Source organism: Staurois parvus, unplaced genomic scaffold, assembly GCF_062004578.1.
Source record: "Staurois parvus isolate SC_StPar_1 unplaced genomic scaffold, SC_StPar_1.0 ptg000937l, whole genome shotgun sequence".
NCBI classification, from domain to species: Eukaryota; Metazoa; Chordata; class Amphibia; order Anura; family Ranidae; genus Staurois; species Staurois parvus.
This window is the reverse complement of record NW_028318733.1, coordinates 755,030-773,875: the sequence shown is the minus strand read 5'-3', so window position 1 is coordinate 773,875 and position 18,846 is coordinate 755,030.

Below are 18,846 nucleotides of genomic sequence, written 5' to 3'. Positions count from 1 at the left end.
TCCGGGCCAAAAATGTGCAGGACCCTTTTTCAGGGTATGCACATGGGTGTGAATAGGCATGCCATCCAATTTGGCAAATCACAATACGCTTTGTGTACCAATATTGGTGTGTTGGTAACTTCACCTAGAAAGCCGCAGCAGGTGGCATGAAGGGGTTGCGGTTGTGATGCGGTGCAGCGCTTGCACAGAAAACACTGCAAATTTCACATCGCATCTGTGTGACACCAGAATGTGCCAATATGTGGCTTGACAAAGCACAGTGGTCAGTGCAGATTATTTTCAATCCATGTTTTTTTACACTTTTCATTCACTGTTTTAACTCAGGTGATCGTTAATCACAATTATCTCCGGAGATCACATGCAGCCCCTCAACCATCTACACAGATCTCTGGAAATCTATACAGATCTCCTTGAAAAAATGTCTCCTCTCTTCTTCGGAAAACAATTGTCCTCCACCTCATAAACAGGGGGACAGAGAAGACTTCTCCTTGATAACTAAAATCAGATTAATTATCTGTGCTTAATAAACATACACCAATACTGCAAATGCATTGTACTGTCCAAGGCATTGCACACTAACGCATTGCACACTAGAAATGTCAAATGCGTTAGTGTGTACAGTGCATGAGTGTAAAATGCTTTAGTGCACACTGCAGTGTACAACGCATTGCACACTGTAATACACTGTACAATGTAATACCGTGTACACCCACACATTGTAGACTGTAATGCACTGTACACTGTCATGCAGGCTGGAGCTACGCATTGCACACTGTGATACCGTGTACACCCACACATTGTAGACTGTAATGCACTGTACACTGTCATGCAGGATGGAGCAACGCATTGCACACTGTGATACCGTGTACACCCACACATTGTAGACTGTAATGCACTGTACACTGTCATGCAGGATAGAGCTACGCATTGCACACTGTGATACCGTTTACACCCACACATTGTAGACTGTAATGCACTGTACACTATCATGTAGGATGGAGCTACGCATTGCACACTGTGATACCGTGTACACCCACACATTGTAGACTGTAATGCACTGTACACTGTCATGCAGGATGGAGCAACGCATTGTACACTGTGATACCGTGTACACCCACACATTGTAGACTGTAATGCACTGTACACTGTCATGCAGGCTGGAGCTACGCATTGCACACTGTGATACGCTGTCCACTGTCATGCAGAATCCAGCAACGCATTGCACACTGTAATACCATGTACACCAACACATTGTAGAATGTAATGCATTATACGCAGTATACATGTCCAGATATTCAAAGATTAGCCATGAAGGCCTAGCTGGTTACCTATTTGGCGACCGCAGATAGCCGAATAACGCTACACTGCATCCAGGCAGCTCTGGGAGGGTGTCATATGACATCCTGGGAGAACGCGCTCTCCATGATTGCTGTGTCCTAAGGACACAGCTGATAACGTGATGTGGTAAAGGCCAATCACAGCGGCTTTTTACCATGTGATCAGCCATGTCCAATGACACGCTGATCACCGGGAAATGCATTTGCCGGGTCTTGGCTGCACTTTCATCACGCTGTCAGAATGTGTGGAAATTACTGCCGAGAACCAGCAGTTATCAGAGCAGGGGTCGGCCCCGATGATCAGTGCCCACCAGTGCCACCCAACAGTTCCGCCCACCTGTGGCCAGCAGTGCCGCCTCATCAACGCACATCAGTGTTGCTAAATTACCAGTTTACCAAATGTTATAATATAAACAGACTTTTATTCATTATGAGCTATTTTGTGGTTTATCGAGCAAAAAGTAAAACTCACAGCAGCAAGTCAATACCACCCAAAGAAAGCTCTATTTGTCTGAAAAAACTGATACAAATTTAAGATGGGTACAATGTGGCATGATCGCACAATTGTCATTCAAAGGGTAACAGTGCAGAAAGATGAAAATTGGCCAGGACAGGAAGGGGGTATGAGTACCCAGTAGGCAAGTGGTTAATATCATTGACCCAGCAATACCCAGGAGCTAATGTACAGATAAGTAGCATGTGCACCAAGTGAGATTCTGCTAGGCCCCACCCACAAAATTGCAATTACCTGTCCCTCACATGTTATAAACATATTTGCAATGGCCATACTTACTTTACATATAAGGATCATCTCCTCAGTTGAGAACTGTGCTCTCGCCATGTCCAAATGCCAATAAAGTTATCAAAATTTTCAAACAACACAAAACCTCCAACCACTTCTCATCCACTTACACTCCCCACAACCACTTCCGGGTGCGCGCGCACGTGATGACGGACTTCCAGGATAGCCGTTCATGCGCCATGCGGACACCTGTTTGGTGCTTATTTGTTTGCAATTGCGCATTTCTATGCACGGCTATGATAGCTTTCGCAAATGTGTGTTTCCTATTGATTTGTTTTTTTTAACCTTGGCTAATATTTGTTGCCAAAGGCCAAAAATCAACAAGGTGTGGACTATTTTATTACTGTAAATAGAATTGTAGAAAACCTGTAGCTGGCTGCACAGTGAATGTGACATTCATTAGTACATAACAATATTGTGGCGCAAGTGGGTTTTTTTTTTTTTTTGGTTTTGAAAAAGCCAGTTTGCACACACTTGCATATTCACACTCTTACAAGCTACATTTGAGCAGATTATATAAGTATACAAAGTAACTATTAAGGTTGTTCATATATTGAACATAAAATAAACACAAAAACATCGGTCAAACATTTATTGATCAAATATATCTTCATTTATTTGGTCAGCAGGAACAAGTAGGTACAGTCAATATCTTGGTGAGTCACAAAAATAGGATTCACGTGGCAAAAATAAAACACTCCTGCTCATAAGAGCTTACAATCTAAAGATACTTCTAATGAACTGTGTGTGCACAGGTTATAGCAGGAAACAAAGGGGAAGATGAATCAAGTAACATTTTCGTGCACATAAGATTTACTTACACAATCACTTAGTATGAAGATCCATTCACAAAAAAAAGTCTACAGATCAAAATATCAAGAAAACAAAGCATGTGAAAAAAAACCCCTCCCACCTCTACAAATCCCCTACACATACATTTGTCAGCAGGTTTGTCAGAAAAATGCATTGGAGTCTAAATAAGCAAACAAAATTAAAACAAGAGCAGATTTTAAACAAAACGATTGACATGTGTGAGGCTTTCAATGCAAAGAGAAAAAACACAATCATTGTGCAATAACACACAAACACACTTTACAAGGCCAAAAATATGCAAACATTTCCAGCCCACTTCCAAACACAGCCTGAGTGGTGTCTGGGGCAATTCAGCACAAAATCTCTTCTTCCCCCAAACCACACCATGCAAGGACTAAGGCTGGCCATACATTATACAATTATCTGCAGATTTTCTGCCCAATTTCCTTTAGATTTACCTTCAACTATGTAGTGCAAGGGCCTGCCTAATTGGATACAACTGAAAGTGTTGTTTAGGTTTGTCCTCCTATTATATGGTTTTTGGTAAATCTAAACCAAAAATATGCAGATAATTGTATAATGTATGGCCAGCCTTAGTCACAAACCACCCAGCCTAGTAACAGGCCAAATTACTCGCTACTGCACGTCTTTATATAAGCTAGGTTGTATTTGGAGCGTGCCAAACAAGGCCCCACACCCAATGAAGCCTCACCCACCACTGACCTTAATTTGGTCAGTGAAAGTGTTTTCACCTGATGAATCCGCTTCCTACCTGCATTAACCCTTGGTATACAGGCCCCACAAATCAGAAAGAAATATACAGTGAAATGTACGTGTGCAGCATACAACAGAACATTGAGCAGGGATGTGAAAGGGAACCCCAATTGGAACCTTTATTGCTACTATGGTCACAATTCCCTCCAGATTCTCGCATGAGTTAAGACAGTCACATGACCACATCTTGTATGCAATACTGAAAATGACAAATCGATTTGACTAGTATGGTGAATTTCCCATCAATTGGCAAAACACTCCAGAAATCAAACATCACCAAACATTACACTCTGGGCAAAGCTGATTTACAAATCCTGCGACTTACAGTAAAATTGACCATTTCAATGCAATTTTCAAGACATCTGACACAGATCTCTATGCAAATTGCCACTAAAGTAGTACATGTACTACTATATACTATATGTACTATAGAAATCAATGTTTGAAACACACCCATGTGGTCGCTCTAATAGCATACAATAGGGTGCGACTTTGCAGACTTTATCTCTCTCTGTCAGCTCTTTGCTTGCCAAATCCTTCACAAAAGTGGATGGAGCGTAAACCATCATTATCAAATTTATTAGTGCTCTAGGCTCTTATCCCATTGTATGACATTCACATAAGGTGCAGCTTTGAAGGTGTTTCAACAGACAAGGCCTCATTCTAATTCACATTTTAGGGATCATTTAGACAGAAAGCAAAGATGTTGCCAGAACATCTATTTGAAGACAGCCACACACGGAGATCATGCTACTTCCTCACCGGGGTTGGGATTCAAACCGACAACCCTAGAGTTGTGAGGCAGCAGTGCTAACCACTAATCCACGGAGCTACATTGCTAATCCAGCCTGTATTTCTGTGCTGTGAATCAATCCTAGGTCCCTGGGCAGGGTCAGTATAACTACCAGATATCTCCAATGTGACACAAATGTTGTGCTATGTTGCCAATTCAGATGTATGTTGGTTCTATGTATCCCAATACAAAGGATTGCAATACTAATACAGGCGTACCTCGGTTTACCAATGCCTCAGGGAACGTCATATTTGGGGTACAAATGCCAAACCATTTCAGTTAATTGGTCTGTTTACAAATGTTTGAATAATTTGGTATGGGCATGTGGCCTGGTATGGTTCAGGAGGGGGGGAGGCGCTCGCTTGTCCCCCCCTCTTTCCTGACCTTCTGGGCTGCATGCTCAGATAAGTATCTGTTATGGATTTTGGGGGGTACCCCATGCTGTTTTTTATTTAATTTCAGCGTGGAGTTACCCCTTAACATCCATACGAGACCCGAAGGGCTTATTATGGATGAGAGGGGGGACCCCACGCCGGGTTTTTTACAAATTGTTTATAATTCCCTGCAATACTTTTACATCAACTGTCAGTGGGGAACTCCGCCGACAACTGAAACATGAGCGCTGCATTGGTTTTCGCTACTAAAATGCTGCATGAGTTGATAACATAACTCATGCGGGATTGTAGGAGCGACAGCCATGTGTTAATGTTTCAACTGTCAGCGGGGTTCCCCACTGACAGCTGAATGTACAAAAAAAAAAAAAGCGTGGGGTCCCCCCTCACATCCGTACCAAGCCCTTCGGATCTGGTATGGATATTAAGGGGGAACTCCACGCTGAAATAAAAAAAAAACAGCTTGGGGATCCCCCCAAAATCCATACCAGACCCTTATCCGAGCATGCAGCCCGGCAGGTCAGGAAAGGGGGGGGGACGAGCGAGCGCCCCCGCCTCCTGAACTATACCAGGCCACATGCCCTCAACATGGGGGGGTGCTTTGGGGAAGGGGGGCTCCCCCCCAAAGCACCTTGTCCCCATGTTAATGGGGACAAGGGCCTCTTCCGTTATTGGGATAATTGGTTGGCCATTTTTTGGGATTTTAGCATATTTTGTTTACCAGTAAAGTTGAAAATTTTTTGTTCCAAATTTACTGATAAAAAAAGTGCCAAAATCCTGAAAAACAGCTGACCAATTAACCCACTAATGGCTCGAAAATCGTTCGATTTTTTTTTCGGCAGAAAAATCGGCCGATTTTAGACCCATCTATGGCCTGCTTTATATGGGTCTAAAATCGTCCGCAAAAAAAATCGGCTGATTTTCGGCCCGTTAGTGGGTTAATTGGTCAGCCATTTTTGGGGATTTTGCAACTTTTTTTAATTGGTAAATTTGGTAAAAATTGGCCGATTTTGCAGATCGGCCGATTTTAGCTGCAATGATCGGCAAATTGGCTGATCTTTTATCAGATAAAAAATCTGCACATGAGCCATGACCTGCAAGAAAAAGAAGAATAAAAAAAAGAATAAGAAAAAGAAAAATGCAGGCCATAGATGGGGCGAAAACTGACCGTTTTAAAAAAAAAAAAAAATTTGGTTGTTCAATGGGCCGACGTTACCACCAATGGTAAAAAAATTGTTCGATTTTTGCCCCGTCTATGGCCTGCAAATATAATAGCAAAGTAATTACTTCTGTCCCTGCAGAGAGCTGCGCTATTATATTTGCATTAAAAAGTATAAAGGTTGCAACATTGTATCTATTTGTATCCGAATAAAAACATCTATATCCGGAATGGATACAAATAGATACAATGTTGCAGTCTCTATACTTTTTAATGTCAAATATAATAGCGGAGCTCTCTGCAGGGACAGAAGGAATGTTTCAGCTATCATCGGGGTTTCCCACTGACAGCTGAATTTCAAATTATTTCCGTGAATTAAATAAATAATAAAAAAAACAGCGTGGGTCCCCCCCTCTCATCCTTACCAAGCCCTTCAGGTCTGGTATGGATATTAAGGGGGAACTCCACACTGAAATAAAAAAAAAAAAACAGCGTGGGTCCCCCTCAATATCCATACCAGACCCTTATCCGAGCATGCAGCCCGGCAGGTCAGGAAAGGGGGGGGGACGAGCGAGCGCCCCCCCCCCTCCTGAACCATACCAGGCCACATGCCCTCAACATGGGGGGGTGCTTTGGGGCAGGGGGGGCTCCCCCCCAAAGCACCTTGTCCCCATGTTGATGAGGACAAGGGCCTCTTCCCCACAACCCTGGCCGGTGGTTGTGGGGGTCTGCGGGAGCGGGACTTATCAGAATCTGGAAGCCCCCTTTAACAAGGGGGCCCCCAGATCCTGGCCCCCCCCCCTACGTGAACGAGTCTGCGGTACATGGTCCCGCAGACTTATTCACAAAAAAACTAAGTGTGGTGTAAAAAAAACACAGTGCAGGGTCTTTGACAAGTCCTTTATTAAAACAATGTCCCCCGAAGTAGATCCAACGTCAATCACGGCGGCGGCGGCGGCGGCAGGGACCCGAAAAAAGAAAAAAAAAAAAAGGTTCCACTCCCGTCCGAGGCTTCCAGCCTTGTGAAGAAGAGGCTAGCTGACAGTTCTTATATAGGTATGGGGCGGGGCCAGCCGGGCACATCATCCCCGCCCCTTACCTATTTGAGAAATGTCACCCTGTCTCTCCACTGAGGCTAACTAGCTGAATGCAGGAGACAGTCTGACATTTCTTATATAGCTATGGGGCGGGGCCAGCCGAGAACAGCAAGCATGTGACATGGGGCGGGTCACTCGGATGATGTGCCCGGCTGGCCCCGCCCCATACCTATATAAGAACTGTCAGCTAGCCTCTTCTTCACAAGGCTGGGAGCCTGGGACTGAAGCGGAACCTTTTTTTTTTTCTTTTTTCGGGTCCCTGCCGCCGCCGCCGCCGCCGCCGCCGCGATTGACGTTGGATCTACTTCGGGGGACATTGTTTTAATAAAGGACTTGTCAAAGACCCTGTACTGTGTTTTTTTTACACCACACTTTTTTTTTTTGTGAAGGAGTCTGCAGGAGCATGTACCGCAGACTCCTTCACGTAGGGGGGGGGCCAGGATCTGGGGGCCCCCTTGTTAAAGGGGGCTTCCAGATTCTGATAAGCCCCCCGCCCGCAGACCCCCACAACCACCGGCCAGGGTTGTGGGGAAGAGGCCCTTGTCCTCATCAACATGGGGACAAGGTGCTTTGGGGGGGGAGCCCCCCCCCTGCCTCAAAGCACCCCCCCATGTTGAGGGCATGTGGCCTGGTATGGTTCAGGAGGGGGGGGGCGCTCGCTCGTCCCCCCCTTTCCTGACCTGCCGGGCTGCATGCTCGGATAAGGGTCTGGTATGGATATTGAGGGGGACCCACGCTGTTTTTTTTTTAAATTTCAGCGTGGAGTTCCCCCTTAATATCCATACCAGACCTGAAGGGCTTGGTAAGGATGAGAGGGGGGACCCACGCTGTTTTTTTGTTTTGTTTTTTTTTATTGTGGACCTTTATTTTTACATTCAGCTGTCAAAATAAATATTATCTAGACCTTTGAAATAAGTAAAATCATTACAGAAATAATTATAAAGGATAAGAAACAAAAATAGAATCACTAGAACTAAGGAAATCTAGTTAGATTACATGAAGATATGCCGAGTGCTGTTTATTAAACACAATAGTCACGACCGAGTGTCGGCTGTCAGAGGAATCCACAGTAAGATTCACTATTAGTCAGTGGCTAAAAAGCAAACGCCCATGGCAGAAGTCTAACATGTGTTCTGCACATGCTCAGTTGTATCTGCCAAAGACACTGCACGGGCTTCTAGATTTTTACTGTGTCGATTTCCTTGAAAAAAACGATTTTTAACACTTTCTTAATTTTTTTGGAAATAGCAGATATTGTTTAAAGTGAAGTCCTGATATTTGGCAAAGCAAATTTCTAAGTGAACATGTCTCTGCAGTGATTTTTCATGGTTTTAGACTTGCTACTTAGCAAGTCTGTTTTGTGAGTCTGATTTCGGGCGTGTGTCTTTTTGTGAATTAGATTGGGCATCTGCTTATGGGCTCTGGTCAATAGTGAATTAGGTTGCAGGGTAAAAAATAGACGGACGCCCATGAAAATTGGGCTTAAGCCCATAAATATGCGCCCACGCCCAATAGTGAATCAGGGCCTAAATGACAACCTAGTTGAACAAAGATTTACTTATTTCTCAAAAGATTTAGAAACCAGCTCCCTTAGGGACATGCCTAGCCACAAATGAGACCATGTTTGTGGAGTAACCTGGCCCTTGACTACTATTTTGGTTGGGGTTCTAGGGGGATATGAAGACATAACAAATCCTGATGTTTTTTGTATTTTTTGCAAGGGATGCCAGTTACCCGCAGCTGATGTGGCTGTTGGTCCCTTCTGAACTCTTTACTAGTGGTAGTAAAACAAAGCCTTGCAGAGAAGTCAGGGTATTGTAGAGATGACTTTTGGTCTCCTCAAGAACCAGTTCCTCTGCCTGTCCAGGTTCGGGGGGGGTGCACTCCTATACTCTCTTCAGGAGGCTGCAAAAATCATCCTCGCCTGTTGAGTTTTACATAACATCTGCCTGGCAAGGAATGATTCCTGTGAGCCTTCTGAAGATAGAAAGCCAGATATCCCTCAGCTTCCCATCCCCAGAAGTGAGAGCACTGTTGCTGGACTGGTTGCCCAAACTGAACTGATAGCAGGGGCGGCACTGCCCGAGGGCCCGGGGTCAGTAGGGGGCCCCATGAAATGCCCCAGGTAACTTTTTTATTGTCTTTTTTGAGTGTGGGCAAGGACACAGGGGCCCCATGATCCCCTATTGCCTGGGGGCCCCATGAGTTGTCAGTCCGCCCCTGGCTGATAGCTCAGTACTTACATGTACGTAAGCACACAGATGTGTAAATGACATTGTGGCCCTCACAGGGATACAGACACTAAGATCTGACAGATATTCTAGTCCTTATATTCAGTCTGTACATCAAAGACATGGAAAATTGGAAACTCAAATTCTGACAAATTGTATTAAAAGAAGTCATGTATGTATGGCATCAGGTGTGTGAAATGGTTTGTGAGTCGCATGGGGTAGGCTGATGACACTTCCTTCATGTTTCCCCTCCTTGTTGGGAATTAAATTAGTAACTTAACAAATCTATCTGAAATTAAACACATTTTTTCATTCTGCACATGTCTAGCGCCAAGTGTGGGGCAAATAAGATGTCTACCCTCTGGGTGGGTTCTTCTGGGCTATGCTGGTCACCTAGAACAGGGTCACTCGTCTTGCACCTTTGCTGTTTCATGCTCTTCAGTGCCCTGGAACAAGGCAGAGGTTACTTTCAGGGATAACTCAACCTTCGGACCTCCAACTCAAAGATGGCCGCACACCATGTACACTTGAATAACCTGGACTTTGGTTAACTCTTCTCAGGCACCAAATCAATGTATACCTTCACTGTCAGTTTTTGCATTTAGGAGGGACATGCTGAGCAGATGCCTCCTCCAGCTGTCTAGTGTATCTCAGATACCTCAATCTCAGTAACAGAATAGAGTCCCACTGAGCACCTAACGCAGACCCCATGGCCCTGATTCACTATTGGGCGTGGGCACATATTCATTAGCTTAAGCCCAATTTTCATGGGCGTCCGTCTATTTTTTACCCTGCAACCTAATTCACTATTGACCAGAGCCCATAAGCAGATGTCCAATCTAATTCACAAAAAGACACACGCCCGGAATCAGACTCACAAAGCAGACTTGCTAAGAAGCAAGTCTAACACCATGAAAAATCACTGCAGAGACATGTTCACTTAGAAATTTGCTTTGCCAAATATCAGGACTTCACTTTAAACAATATCTGCTATTTCAAAAAAAATTAAGAATGTGTTAAAAATCGTTTTTTTGAAGGAAATCGACACAGTAAAAATCTAGACGCCCGTGCAGTGTCTTTGGCAGATACAACTGAGCATGTGCAGAACACATGTTAGACTTCTGCCATGGGCGTTTGCTTTTTAGCCACTGACTAATAGTGAATCTTACTGTGGAGTCCTCTGACAGCCGACACTCGGTCGTGACTACTGTGTTTAATAAACAGCACTAAGCATATCTTCATGTAATCTAACTAGATTTCCTTAGGTCTAGTGATTCTATTTTTGTTTCTTATACTTTATAATTATTTCTGTAATGATTTTACTTATTTCAAAGGTCTAGATAATATTTATTTTGACAGCTGAATGTAAAAATAAAGGTCCGCAATAAAAAAAAAACAAAAAAAAAAAAACAGCGTGGGTCCCCCCTCTCATCCTTACCAAGCCCTTCAGGTCTGGTATGGCTATTAAGGGGGAACTCCATGCTGAAATTTAAAAAAAAAACAGCGTGGGTCCCCCTCAATATTCATACCAGACCCTTATCCGAGCATGCAGCCCGGCAGGTCAGAAAACCTGAACCATACCAGGCCACATGCCCTCAACATGGGGGGGGGGTGCTTTGGGGCAGGGGGGGCTCCCCCCCCCAAAGCACCTTGTCCCCATGTTGATGAGGACAAGGGCCTCTTCCCCACAACCCTGGCCGGTGGTTGTGGGGGTCTGCGGGCAGGGGGCTTATCAGAATCTGGAAGCCCCCTTTAACAAGGGGGCCCCCAGATCCCACCCCCCCCTACGTGAAGGAGTCTGCGGTACATGCTCCCGCAGACTCCTTCACAAAAAAAAAAGTGTGGTGTAAAAAAAACACAGTACAGGGTCCCCCCCCTTTTCTGACCTGCCGGGCTGCATGCTCGGATAAGGGTCTGGTATGGATATTGAGGGGGACCCACGCTGTTTTTTTTTAAATTTCAGCGTGGAGTTCCCCCTTAATATCCATACCAGATCCGAAGGGCTTGGTACAGATGGGAGGGGGGACCCCACGCTTTTTTTTTATTATTTCTGCAATAAAGGGAATTATTTTACATTCAGCTGTCAGTGGGGAACCCCGCTGACAGCTGAAACATTAACACATGGCTGTCGCTCCTACAATCCCGCATGATATGTTATCAACTCATGCGGCGTTTTAGTAGTGAAAACCAATGCAGCGCTCATGTTTCAGCTGTCGGCGGAGTTCCCCACTGACAGTTGAATGTCAAAGTATTGCAGGGAATTATAAACAGTGTTTTAAATAACCGGCGTGGGGTATTCCCTCCCATCCATACTAAGCCCTTCGGGTCTCGTATGGATGTTAAGGGGTAACTCCACGCTGAAATTAAATAAAAAACAGCATGGGGTACCCCCCAAAATCCATAACACATACTTATCCGAGCATGCAGCCCGGCAGGTCAGGAAAGGGGGGGGGGGATGAGCGAGCGCCCCCCCCCCCCTCCTGAACCATACCAGGCCACATGCCCATACCAAATTATTCAAACATTTGTAAACAGAACAATGAACTAAAATGGTTTGGCATTTGTACCCCAAATATGACGTTCCCTGAGGCGTTGGTAAACCGAGGTACGCCTGTATTAGTATTGCAATCCTTTGTATTGGGATACATAGAACCAACATACATCTGAATTGGTAACATAGCACAACATTTGTGTCACATTGGAGATTGTGTCACAAAGCTGCACCTTATGTGAATGTCATACAATGGGATAAGGTAAGGGCCTGGACTACTAATAGATTTGATAATGATGGTTTACACTCCACCCACTTTTGTGAAGGATTTGGCAAGCAAAGAGCTGACAGAGAGAGAGAAGAGCGAGCCAGTGAGACGAAGAAGAGTGAGCGAGATATACATACTGAAGAGTGATAAAGAGAGACATTCAGAAGAGTGAGCGAGAGAAAAAAGACTTGGTTGGTGAATCCACACATCAAACTTGTCACAAATCCTGGCGTGCATTTTTCCCCCAAATGCATAGCAGACCCTTATCCCAGCAGGCAGGTACCGCACGCCTTCAAAGATTTATTTCCTTTGTTGATTTTCCTGCTTCGCTCACACTATATGCAATTGAAAATTACTCTTTAAGTTGCCAATTTTACTGTGTTTTCTAGAGAATTACTAACTAGTTGTGTTTTCAATTGTGTGTAGCATTGCGATTTCTATTTGAGTCTAGATGTTAAATTGCTAATAAATGGCCACAATTCTCAAATACCTTTGAACTCTCGCTGCAACAAATGGCGTATGTTAATACACTCACATTCACATTCATTATATCCAATATCAGGTACGATGTCAATGCACAAATCGCACCTGAAATTGCACACCCTGGATGTGACTTGTCATGTGATTGGCATGGCCAGCAGCTTGCTCTTTGCATGGCAAATTGCACCCAATGTTACTGGGGGCCAACACCACTGTCACATCTAATCCGATGCGGCAATTGCCCAACTTACACTGAAGTTGCACGAGTTCACAATCCAATTGGATGTGAACAGAGCCTACAGTGGCCAATAGGGTGCGACTTGGTCTACGATTTGCAAGTCGCCTGTCATGCCAATTGCATGGCAATCGCAAACAATGTTACTGGGGGCTACCCGGTCACATTAAAGCAGATTTCTAAGTGGTGTTATTGACACCACAGTCACATCATGTGACTTGCATAGAAGTTGCATGATTTCAAAGTCGGGGTACATGGTGATTTCAAGTGCAATTTGCAAGACATCCGACACCGATCTCTCAGCAAATTGCATGAAAAGTAGTGTATTCATTACTCTATTATTACTTGCGGCTCCGACCAAGTTTGAACCACAACAATATGAACGCTACAATAGCGTGCACATTGAGTGGGACTTGGCATGTGATTTGCACAACATGCAAGTTGTAAATCGTCTGCAAAGTCGCACCCTATTGTCTGCTATTAGAGCAGTGTTTCTCAACTCCAGTCCTCATGGACCCCCAACAGGTCATGTTTTCAGGATTTCCATTATTTTGCACAGGTGATTTGATCAGTTTAACTGCCTTAGTAATTACCACAGCTGTTTCATCTGAGGGAAATCCTGAAAACATGACCTGTTGGGGGTCCATGAGGACTGGAGTTGAGAAACACTGTATTAGAGCGACCATATGGGTGTGTTTCAAACACTGATTTCTATAGTAGTACATGTACTACTTTAGTGGCAATTTGCATAGAGATCTGTGTCAGATGTCTTTGAAAATTGCATTGAAATGGTCAACATTACTGTAAGTCGCATGATTTGTAAATCCGCTTTGCCCAGAGTGTAATGTTTGGTGATGTTTGATTTCTGGAGTGTTTCGCCAATTGATGGGAAATTCAACATACTAGTCAAATCGATTTGTCATTTTCAGTATTGCATACAAGATGTGGTCATGTGACTGTCTTAACTCATGCGAGAATCTGGAGGGAGTTGTGACCATAGTAGCAATAAAGGTTCCAATTGGGGTTCCCTTTCACATCCCTGCTCAATGTTCTGTTGTATGCTGCACACGTACATTTCACTGTATATATCTTTCTGATTTGTGGGGCCTGTATACCAAGGGTTAATGCAGGTAGGAAGGGGATTCATCAGGTGAAAACACTTTCACTGACCAACTTAAGGTCAGTGGTGGGTGTGGCTTAATTGGGTGTGGGGCCTTGTTTGGCGTGCTCCAAATACAACCTAGCTTATATAAAGACGTGCAGTAGGGAGTGATTTGGCCTGTTACTAGGCCGTGTGGTTTGGGGGACGAAGAGATTTTGTGCTGAATTGCCCCAGACATCACTCAGGCTGTGTTTGGAAGTGGGCTGGAAATGTTTGCATATTTTTGGCCTTGTAAAGTGTGTTTGTGTGTTATTGCACAATGATTGTTTTTTCTCTTTGCATTGAAAGCCTCACACATGTCAATCGTTTTGTTTAAAATCTGCTCTTGTTTTAATTTTGCTTGCTTATTTAGACTCCAATGCATTTTTCTGACAAACCTGCTGACAAATGTATGTGTAGGGGATTTGTAGAGGTGGGAGGGGTTTTTTTCACATGCTTTGTTTTCTTTATATTTTAATGTGTAGACTTTTTTTGTGAATGGATCTTCATACTAAGTGATTGTGTAAGTAAATCTTATGTGCATGAAAATGTTACTTGATTCATCTTCCCCTTTGTTTCCTGCTATAACCTGAGCACACACAGTTCATTAGAAGTATCTTTAGATTGTAAGCTCTTATGAGCAGGAGTGTTTTTTCGCCACATCAATGCTATTCTTTTTGTGACTCACCAAGATATTGACTATACCTACTTGTTCCTGCTGACCAAATAAATGAAGATATATTTGATTAATAAATGTTGGACTGTTGTTTTTATTTTATGTTCAATATATGACCAACCTTAATAGTTACTTTGTATACTTACAAGCTACATTTGAGTAGATTCTATAAGAGTGTGAATATGCAAGTGGGTGCAAACTGGCTTTTTCAAAAACAAAACAAAAAAAAAGAACCAGTTTGCACCACAATATTATGTACCAATGAATACGTCACATTCACTGTGCAGCCAGCTACAGGTGTTCTACAATTCGATTTACAGTTATAAAATAGTTCACACTGTGTTGATTTTTGGCCTTTGGAAACCAATATATATTAGCCAAGGTTAAACAAATCACTAAGTAACACACATTCATGAAAGCTATCATAGCCGCGCATACAAATGCGCGATAGGGTACAAAATTGCGCGTTCGCATACGAATAAGCGCCAAACAGGTGTACCCCATGGCGCACGAGCGGCTGTCCTCCCAGAAGTCCGTCAAAGCGTGCGCGCGCACCAGGAAGTGGTTGTGGGGAGTGTCAGTGGATGAGGAGTGGTTGGCGGTTTGCTGTGTGTCGTATATTTTGAGAACTCTAGTGGCATTTGGACATGGCGAGAGCACAGTTTTCAACTGAGGAGATGATCCTTATATGTAAAGTAAGTATGGCCATTGCAAATATGTTAATAACATGTGAGGGACAGGTAATTGTGATTTTTTTGGGTGGGGCCTAGCAGAATCTCACTTGGTGCACATGCTACTTATCTGTACATTAGCTCCTGGGTATTGATGGGTCAATTATATTACCACTTGCCTACTGGGTACTCATACCCCCTTCCTGTCCTGGCCAATTTTCATCTTTCTGCACTGTTACCCTTTGAATGACAATTGTGCGGTCATGCCACATTGTACCCATCTTAAATTTAGATAATTTTTTTCACACAAATAGAGCTTTCTTTGGGTGGTATAGACTTGCTGTGTGTTTTACTTTTTGCTCGATAAACCACAAAATAGCTCATAATGAATAAAAGTCTGTTTATATTATAACATTTGGTAAACTGGTAATTTAGCAACACTGATGTGCGTTGATGAGGCAGCACTGGTGGGTGGCACTGCTGGCCACAGGTGGGCGGAACTGTTGGGTGGCACTGATCATCGGTGCTGACCCCTGCTCTGATAACTGCTGGTTCTTGGCAGTACTTTCCAAACATTCTGACAGCGTGATGAAAGTGCAGCCAAGACCCGGCAAATGCATTTCCCTGTGATCAGCGTGTCATTGGACGTGGCTGATCACATGGTAAAAAGCCGCTGTGATTGGCTTTTACCATATGACGTGATCAGCTGTGTCCTTAGGACACAGCAATCACGGAGAGCGCGTTCTGCCAGGATGTCATATGACGCCCTCCCAGAGCTGCCTGGATGCAGTGTAGCGTTATTCGGCTATCTGCGGTCGCCAAATAGGAAACCAGCTAGGCCTTCATGGCTAATCTTTGAATATCTGGACATGTATACTGCGTATAATGCATTACATTCTACAATGTGTTGGTGTACATGGTATTACAGTGTGCAATGCGTTGCTGGATTCTGCATGACAGTGTACAGTGCATCACAGTCTACAATGTGTGGGTGTACACGGTATCACAGTGTGCAATGCGTAGCTCTATCCTGCATGATAGTGTACAGTGCATTACAGTCTACAATGTGTGGGTGTACACGGTATTACATTGTACAGTGTATTACAGTCTACAATGTGTGGGTGTACACAGTATTACATTGTATAGTGCATTACAGTCTACAATGTGTGGGTGTACACGGTATTACATTGTACAGTGTATTACAGTGTGCAATGCGTTGTACACTGCAGTGTGCACTAAAGCATTTTACACTCATGCACTGTACACACTAACGCATTTGACATTTCTAGTGTGCAATGCGTTAGTGTGCAATGCCTTGGACAGTACAATGCATTTGCAGTATTGGTGTATGTTTATTAAGCACAGATAATTAATCTGATTTTAGTTATCAAGGAGAAGTCTTCTCTGTCCCCCTATTTATGAGGTGGAGGACAATTGTTTTCCGAAGAAGAGAGGAGACTTTTTTTTCAAGGAGATCTGTATAGATTTCCAGAGATATGTGTAGATGGTTGAGGGGCTGCATGTGATCTCCGGAGATAATTGTGATTAACGATCACCTGAGTTAAACCAGTGAATGAAAAGTGTCAAAAAACATGGATTGAAAATAATCTGCACTGACCACTGTGCTTTGTCAAGCCACATATTGGCACATTCTGGTTTCACACAGATGCGATGTGAAATTTGCAGTGTTTTCTGTGCAAGCGCTGCACCGCATCACAACCGCAACCCCTTCATGCCACCTGCTGCAGCTTTCTAGGTGAAGTTAACAACACACCAAAATTGGTACACAAAGCGTATTGCGATTTGCCAAATTGGATGGCATGCCTATTCACACCCATGTGCATAAGGGTGAAGGGTCCTGCACATTTTTGGCCCGGATGCGGTGCAATTTGAGGTGTGCAAAATGTTTGCCTCTAATTGCAACGCACACAAATTGCATGTGATTTGCCCAGGAGTGCGGTGTTAGACCACAATGCATGTATGTGAAGCCAGAATAAAAAGATGTGTATTTTGTCTACTTTTACTTGCACATGTTAACATTATGTAAGTGCGTTATTCTTCTGTTTAACATGCTATAGAAATGCAACATGCATTTGGATGTAGTGACCCTAGGGCCACACCATATCTTATGCAGGCCATAGATGGGTCGAAATTCGGCCGATTTTTCGGTCGAAAATTAAATCAGCCGATTTTCGGATCGTTAGTGGGCTATTTGTTCGGCCATTTTTTGGTATTTTGGCAGATTTTTTTTTCGGTAAAGTTGGAAAAAAAACGGCCGAATTTCGCGGCAATGATGATAAAAAATCTGCACATGAGCAGTGACCTGCAAGAGGAAGACAAAAAGAAGAAAAAGAAGAAGAGGATGAAGAAGAAGAAGAAGAGGATGATGATGAAGAAGAGGATGATGATGAAGAAGAAGAAGAAGAAGATGATGGTGAAGATGAAGATGAGGATGAAGAAGAAGAAGAGGATGATGATGAAGAAGAAGAAGAGGATGATGATGATGATGATGATGATGAAGAAGAGGATGATGATGAAGAGGATGATGATGATGAAGAAGAAGAAGAAGAGGATGATGATGAAGAAGAAGAAGAAGAAGAAGAGGATGATGAAGAAGAAGAGGATGATGATGATGAAGAAGAGGATGATGATGAAGAAGAAGAGGATGATGATGAAGAAGAAGAGGATGAAGAAGAAGAAGAAGAAGAAGAAGAAGAGGAAGAAGAAGGATGAAAAATGAGAGGAATTCCAGTATGGCAAAAAGTGTCCCTGCAGAGAGCTCCGCTATTTCTTTGACAGTTCTTTGACATTTACAGCGGTTGCAACATTGTATCTATTTGTTTCCGAATAAAAACATCTGTATCCTAAATGGATACAAATACATTGTTGCAACCGCTATAAATGTCAAAGAACTGTCAAAGAAATAGCGGAGCTCTCTGCAGGGACACTTTTTGCTGGCTGTAGACGGGATGAAAATCGGCCAATTTTTTTTACCATTGCTGGTAACGTCGGCCGCTTGAACAACCGATTTTTCATTTTTTAAAAGAAAAATCGGCCGTTTTTCTCCCCGTCTATGGCCTGCATAAGCATTAGTGTGCCTGGGGGAGGGGAGGACCTTGGGCCTTTCCAAACACCGTAGATGCTCCAAGAATGTTTCCTTGAACTCTTGAAATGGTTAAAAAGGAAAGACACTCTAGATAGCCTGCACTGAGAATTGACTGTCATGATGACGTGTCAATGATTATTTGCTCTCATTTTTCAGGAGTGGTACTGCTTGCGGTTGAAGCTGGTAGAAATCCACCTTCATGTCCTCCACTCACCTTCACTTGTGGCCAGTGGATACTTTGTGGCCGCAGGCAAGAATTGGCATCGAGGACCTGCATAATGACCCTGGCATGCCTGAGGTGGTTTGGACACAGCAATTTGACCATCCCTTTCCTCTATGTTGGTTTTAGGGGTGCAGAATTGCTTCTCGTTCGTGAACAG